Raw genomic sequence first — 5,944 nt, forward strand, 5'->3', positions numbered from 1 at the left:
AGACTAAAGTGGCCTCAGTAAAGACATTATCCAGAAAGTTATTTAGCCTTCAATTCCTGTGAATTATTTTTTTTTTTTTTTTTTTTTTTTAAATCTCGCTTTTTGTAAGAAAAATATAAAGACATGATAGTTGACTTAGGTCACAGGACTGCATGTTTGCAGTAGCTTTTTTGTTACAGGAAATATTATCTTCTTGTAAATGAGGGGCTAAATTAAATGACCAGATGCTAAAGCAGATCGCTGTATAGGAATTCATAAAACACTTTGCGGGTGAGAACAGAGATTGTGGAGCACTGCAAAGTTTTGTAGCTGATTGAATGTCTAATTCGAACCTGATGTAGTAATAAAACACATGGGGATCACCCCCACCTGTTAAGCACTAAAACAGCTGGTTGCCACGGAGACTAAATGCAGTTTGGCAGACAGTCCTTACTGCTGCCAAGTAGTAAGATAAAGGGGGGATAAAAGTTTTAAGAGAAATGCAATTAGTTCAGAAAAGATATTATATTTCAGATGAATTGTATTATTGTTAACTTTCCCAGGTTTTCCTTTTTAGTTGCTGTCATGAATGATTTTTTTGTCATAAACTATTTTTTAGCTTCTGATTTATTAAAAATGCAAAACAAATAAATATTTTGACAAGTTTGGGTTCTTCAAACAGGAATCTTCCAGTTTAAATATCTCTCAGTTGGTCAGATCCTCCTGTTATTGCAACCATTTTCATTGTATTTTTTTGTATGGTTTAGTTTTTTGGATTTCTCCTGGACTTAAGGTTTTTACCTTTCCTTTTAGTAAAATTTTCATTTTCTTCCGTCTGCTTCCTTGCCTCGTACATGAATTTAGATCCTGCTCTTCGATTCTCTTCCTGAAAGTGCTTGAAGTCCCCTATTGAGATCTGCCTCACACTTTAAAAAGGCCTTACAACACTGCATTTTACAATGAGTTAAAACTTAAGCAAAGAGCGTCTAATCTCCAGCTAACAATTACCTAATTTTTAGGGAAAGTAAGAAAATATTGGGTTTATACAGTACTTCTTCATGCTGTTCAGAAAGTTGTTGTTCCTGTAAATTCATAGAAAATTACATTTTTATGTGTAATTCAATATTTCTGTTGTGGAGCATAGATTGTGTTAAATCAAATTAATTACATTTAATAACAGTCCTGTACTTTTTCTTTTGTACTCCTGTTTCTTCTTTAAATAAACCTTAAACCAACTGCATCAGTCAATTTGACATGATTTTCTTAAACGGGATTGATTACTTATGCAGAAACCAAGCTGTGGTTTATAAGAAATAGTATACTTTAGGTTTGGTTTTTGGGTTTCCTATAAACCTTTGAGGCTTTGCTGTGTTTGCATTTTGTGACTGATGAATAAGTTGAGAGTAGCATGAACAGCTAGAGGCTAAAATGAAGGCCACTTTGCTGTGTAAGGAGAACAATTCAGATTTTGAAAACATCCGTCTGGTTGTCATTTCTTCTTGTTGTGAAATATTGCTCCATTTCTACAGAGAGGTGGATCAAAAGACTCAAATTGGATTTGTTCACATTTGGTTCCTTTAAATCTTAGAATTCTCGTCAACATTACGTATATGTTGGATCTGCACATTTCCTTTGGTTTGTTCCACATTATCCTTGTTTACTATAACAATTGCTGACTCATCATCTTACGCTTTAAATTCTCAAATGGAAGAATTTTACTGAAGCTATGAGTGTTTTTACTCCTGCTAGTGTGGTAGACTCGATTTAATTGGGCACCAAAAATGCAACATTTGTTAGATTTTTCAGTTGGTCCAGGTTGCTAAAACGATCGGAACCTTTTGAAAAATCTGTTACACCCCTCGCCTGTGGTGGCGCTGCACAAAGAACTAATGAAGGAAATGACAGAAAAAACTGAGAAGAAGACATTTACCGCAACTTCCCAAGATGTAAACATAAATGGAGTGGCGTCACATGCTACTTTGCGGGAACCAAGAGTCATTTTCTTGAATTTGGAAGGTATTTTCCACAAAACTAACAACTTATATTATACTAGTATGTAAAGGGTACTTTCAAAGAACTTACAGTATTGTTTTCTGGACTTTGCAGACTACGCTCTTAGAAGCCTTAAGGTTATTTTATTACAACTTACAGCGTTGTTTCAAATTGCTTACCTCAAACTTGTAGCATGCTGTCCTGGAACCAACATTGAACTATTTTGTAACTTATTCAATTATTTCCTTGAATTTACAGGTTGCTTTTCTGGGACATGCAAGTTACTTTCACACAAACTACAAGGTACTTTCCCTGGACTATGTTTTTTATCAGAATGTAGAGCTTATCTTTGTGAGCTTTATGTTGAAATATCTTTTAACCTGTCATTTTCCCTACATGTTCTAAGTTGCTTTGAGAACAGAGTGGGATTTTAAGCTTGTACTTAAAGGAAAATAACCCGTAAATTCCAGGAAAATATGTTCTAAGTTCTGGATATGTTAAACCCAAAACACGCAAACAAACACGAAAAACACTGTCAGTTGGCAGAGTTTGTAGTAAGTAGTTGCATTTAGTGAGTTACATTTATTTGAGTAAACCTTCGGGGGAAAAAAAAATTAGGAGTATTTTTTACTATGCTATACTTTTTACTTGAGTAATTTCATTACAAAGAATTGCTTCTCTTACTTGATTAAAATTTGTTTCTCTACCCACTCTAACTTCACTGAATGAAGAGAAAACATGTTTTAACTAAAAAATCACCAGACACAGACACTCATCTGCAGCTTTGTTAAAATTTAATAAGTCTTGTATGGAAAGAAATAAAGACATGTCTGGTTTTGTTATTTCTTAATTATAGTATTTCTATAAATGATTTCCATTTTAGTCTTTAAAATGGAAAGACATTTATGTTTTGATCCTTTTGATTGTGTAATTTTAAAACATTAATTTACATTTTGAACATGTTTTTTTTCTTCTTTTTGCCGAATACTTTTTAAAATTTTACTTGAGTAATTTCTTGGACAGCTACTTTTTAAATGAAGTAGTAGTCAGCAGTATGTTGAAGTAGTGTTACTCTTACTTACATAAAATTTTTGGGAAGTTGAGCAGATAATACGGATCTGCCACCGGTTAAATTAGTGTGTTAATTTAACTGGAAATCTTTGTCCAGATTTCCAAAGTGAAATTTAAGTGTTCATTGTTTACAGACCAATTATGAGAGACGCCTTTTGATGAGCATAAAAATTGTCCAACCCACCTCTCTTTCTGCATCTGTTTAAATGTTTCCTTTTTTCAATCTTTTACAGAGGATAAAGCTGAATGATGTTACAATAAACATTCCAGAGGGAGTCACCCACCCGGTGCATAATTAGAGACCCAGGAGGCTGAGTAAGATAGATGACTGCAGTGTGTGTCAGTGGAGGTGGAGGGGGTCGTGCCGTTCCAGAGGCTGCTGGTTAAATGCAGGTGGCTGGGTGTACGCGTCAGCTTTTATCTTGGTTTTGAACACAGGTAAGCTCAGGGGCCTGCACAGGTGTGTGTGTGTAGGGGCTGAAAGTTCAGAGATGGTGGCGGCAGTTAGGGTTGAAAAAGGGCCAGAGGCAGCGATTTGTCAAGATGAGCAGCGTTTGCTGGGGTCACCAGGAGACACAGTGGTGGCTATTGTGTTGGTTATGAAACCACAAATGATCTGCATCATATAGACACTGATGTGGCCGTTCAGAGGGTGAACAGACTTCAAACAGCAAGCAGATGCTTTGGTTGAGTAATCACTTTGACTCACTATGTTTCCCCTTAGGAGAAGACACAAGAACTTCTGAGTCATTGTGTCTGCCAAGGTGTGATGGTTTTAATTAATGTAATGAGACAAGTGATTATTTTGGCAAAGGAGAAAATTATCCCGGCTTCACACAAGGACTTAGGATTCATTTCAAAGACAGAGTGGAAATCTGTCTTTCATATATCTGCCAAAAGGAGAGGAAACTCAAATGTTTTTTTCTTTGAGTGAAAAATTACAGCCCCTTTTTTCATTATGGTAGTGTTAAAAACAGCATCTGTCACCAGCTGAATATTGAGATTTTCACATGAAGTTTAGAGGACAAACAGTTTTGCCACCACCATTTGCTGCGCCATTGCATTTTAAACAGACTCACTTTGCTCAGATGTGGTATTTTACCACAAGTTTCTAACTGTAGCTTGCTGAAATTTTGGCCCATTCCTCCTGACCGAACCAGTGTAACTGCCTTGCTCTCACACACATATGCACAATGTTGTTTTTTTTTTTTTTATGAGACTGAGATTAGGGCTTTGTGGTAGGCATTTATAAACTTGGCTTTATTGTCCCTAGGCCTCTTTGTAACTAAGTAGATGGCATGCTTCAAGTCATTGTCCATTTGGAAAACCCATTTGAATAAAATCAAACTTTCTAGATGATATCTTGAGATGTTGCTGCAGTGTTTCCATGTACTTCATGAGGCCTTCTTTTCTCTCAAGTGCAGCACTCCACATCATGATGCTGCCACCCTGTACTCCACTTTGTATTCTCAGGTTTACAAGCATTCCTCTTTTTCCTAAAAATGTGAAAATTTCCCATTATGATCAAAAGTGTCAATTTGAGTACACCACAGAATTTGTCTGTATGGATTAAATCCTGAGTGCATTTTTTAACTATAATCTGCTTTTTAGATCTGCTTTGCAATGCACTGTGAAACTTTTTTTTTCATTTCTGGGGAACAAAACTGTTTTATCTGAATAAAGTTCAGCAGAATATTCCTATGTTGTTAAAATTTGTGTAAATAGTTGGAGCAAATTAACAAGACACTTTCAGGCATCATAAAACTCGTCGGACCCCCTTTTCCCTAACATAACCACTGGATCACATATTTGGGTAAAAAACAGAAGAGTTACTGTTTTATAAAATCATGAAAGCAGAAGTTTGTTTTGGCTAAAAAAAGCATGGTCTTTCATTTCAAATCTGTTGACTATAAGCATGAAGGTGCTTGAATAGAAGATTTTATGGACACTAAAGGGATTCAAATCAGATCCATATCACGAGTTCTGTTATGATTAAAGCAGCTAACAATCTGTTATGGCCTTTAGTTGCCTGTGCCTTTGATAAAAATGTTGTTAAGTATTTTAATGCTTTTTGTTGTCATGGCTATTTGTTTGTTTATAATAACATCATTGAGTCTTTTGGCTGCGTATTCAGAATATATTTGTCTCTGGTCAAACCGTTTAGACCCAAACCCCCTTCAAACATGATGTAATATTACAGATCACAGATAATGAAAACATAATGAATATCCATAGATAAAAAGAAACACATCAAACTCACCACTGCTCTTTATGTGCTGCCAATATGAGTTCTTTCTGGCAGCCATAAAACCGTCACCAGAGCATCAAAAAGTTTGGTTATTGTTAACCTCAGTGGAGTTTTTGAGAATAAGAGAGATAACTTCTGAAAACTGACTGTAAATGTAAATTTAGTGCTTACCATTTACTAAATCAGGGACAGAAAAAATAGCAAACCAACTTTAAAACTGACTAACAGCTTAGAGAATGATCATGCATTCATTGACACATTAAAAAATATAGTACATGACAGTAAATGTCATTACAATACTTAGTTTTTTTGCTGCCAATCTGAAATGACTCAAAATACATAAGTATTTTCACGTCATCAAAAGCAACATAAAAATGTCATATTATTACTGGTGTGTTCAAAGTTTATACACACAGTAGTTTATATTCATTCTGGCCCACAGTCTCCTCTTTGTCCCTCCTGTAAATAGAGAATACAGCAGCAGAAGAAGAACTCAGCTCCATATTTAAGTCCAAGAATAAACTAAAAAATCAGTCAGGTTAAAGAAGCACATATGCAATTAATTTCATTGTTGCTTTTTGCCTAAAAATTGTCCATCTTATTGTCGGCTCTGGAATACACTAATCTGCTTATGGCTTTCTGATTAAATGTCAG

General features: G+C 35.2%; 1 long non-coding RNA gene across 1 annotated transcript; it reads left to right on the forward strand.

The window, feature by feature from the left end:
* The first annotated feature begins 1,924 nt into the window (after positions 1-1,924).
* Positions 1,925-4,177, forward strand: LOC122828234. Its single transcript, XR_006370181.1, has 3 exons — positions 1,925-1,995; positions 2,230-2,274; positions 3,276-4,177. It is a non-coding gene; the product is annotated as an uncharacterized LOC122828234 (long non-coding RNA).
* The last annotated feature ends 1,767 nt before the right edge of the window (positions 4,178-5,944 follow it).

This window comes from Gambusia affinis, linkage group LG03 (assembly GCF_019740435.1).
Source record: "Gambusia affinis linkage group LG03, SWU_Gaff_1.0, whole genome shotgun sequence".
Lineage (NCBI taxonomy): Eukaryota > Metazoa > Chordata > Actinopteri > Cyprinodontiformes > Poeciliidae > Gambusia > Gambusia affinis.